The sequence below is a fragment of the Myotis brandtii genome, unplaced genomic scaffold, assembly GCF_000412655.1.
Source record: "Myotis brandtii unplaced genomic scaffold, ASM41265v1 scaffold986, whole genome shotgun sequence".
Taxonomy (NCBI): Eukaryota; Metazoa; Chordata; class Mammalia; order Chiroptera; family Vespertilionidae; genus Myotis; species Myotis brandtii.
The window spans coordinates 1,528,941-1,530,414 of NW_005372102.1; the positions used below are offsets into that span (position 1 = coordinate 1,528,941).

Sequence of the window (1,474 nt, forward strand, 5' to 3'; positions counted from 1 at the left end):
GGGCCACGGGGCTTGGGCGGCAGCCACTCTTGGGGCGACAGGCCTCCCCAGAAAAATGGGCCAGGCTTCAGGGCCAAGGTGACACTGGGCTTAGAAAGAAGTTGGACTCGGGACCTACGCAGCCTTGGACGCTAAAAGCCGCAGCGTGAAGGAGGTCGGGGCTACTCCATCGTCCCTCTCCTCGCTGTGCTGCGGTGGCTAAGCTCCCCGCAGCGAACAGGCACTGCCCAGCAAGTCAGCATGGTAAAGGCCGTGACGCGACACGACAGGGAGCACCTTAGAGGGACAGGACGTGGTGACACACAAACATCAGATACCGAAACGAAGGAACGTGTGTTTCTGAAGAGGCCGCCTCGGGGAGCGAGACCCACAGGAGCTAAGGGCACAGGCCTAGGCGTCCAGCTGATCTGAGATGTCTCGAGCTACCACTTTGCTGTGTGACCTTGGGCAGGTTCATTAACCTCTCTGAGCCTCCATGTTCACATCAGTAAAATGGGGATGATCAACGCGAGCTCCTCACACGGCCGTAGGGAAGGTTTAGTAGGACGATGCCCGGTGCCCGGCGAACAGCGGGCTGAGCACATACCATGTTGGCGGAAGGTGCCAGGAGGCAGCAGGGCTGGGCCAGGCAGGCCCCTGCTCACACTGCCCGACATCCCTCGTCTCCACTCAGACCTCGGGCCAAGAGGCTACACAGCCCAGCTCTGCCCACCAGGGGCCCGAGCCCCCACAGGCCCAGCGTCCTGCCCTCCCTGCAGACAGGCCCTGGCCCGGGCCATCCCCGGAAGTGAGGGCTGGGGAGGTGGGCCCACTGGAGAGCTGCAGCCGAGGCCAGGCCAGAAAGAAGCCCCAAGGCAGACCCAGTACCTCCTGCGGCCCACGGCTCCCTGCCCAGCCTCGGCCTGTGCCCCCGTCCCTGCCCCATGCTGCTCCAACGCGGGAGACCTTGCAGCTGGAGTGCCCTGGGGCCGGGCTCCCGTCTCCCCCACAGGGCTCCCCACCGGGGTGTGGCCACGAGTTGCTGGAAATAGCCTGGCCATCTGAGCGAGTCGCCCCAGTCCACAGCACAACCAGACGACGAGGGGCCGCGGCTCAGGGTGGTGAGCAGAGGCTGCCTCAGCAGAACACGGCCCCAGCCAAATGCCACGGACAGATCACACGTGGCAGAGCGTGGCTGCCGTCTCCCCAGCCACGGGACCACCGTCCATCCCCTGGAGGTCCGGCAGACACTGGGCGCAGGGCGAAGGCCCACACCCAGCCTCCACCCGGGCTCCCCTCCAGCCCCTCCAGGGACCCCCTCAAGCCAGCCCACTCCTTGGAGGAAAAAGGAAAGGCTGCCCCCCAGCACGGGAGGCCCCTGAACTCCAACAAGCCACACTGCGAGGAACCCCCCTCAGGCTTCCTTAGCCTGAGCCTCAATATGCAAAGAGCGACTGTGAGCAAATAAGGGCAGCCTCTGCTGGGGGGGGGGGGG

General features: G+C 65.3%; 1 protein-coding gene across 1 annotated transcript in view; it reads right to left on the minus strand.

The window, feature by feature from the left end:
* Positions 1–1,474, minus strand: part of MSANTD1 (Myb/SANT-like DNA-binding domain containing 1) — a gene marked incomplete at its 5' end in the record, with an annotated part of 4,218 nt that overhangs the window by 581 nt on the left and 2,163 nt on the right. The gene's annotated exons all lie outside the window — the stretch shown is intronic.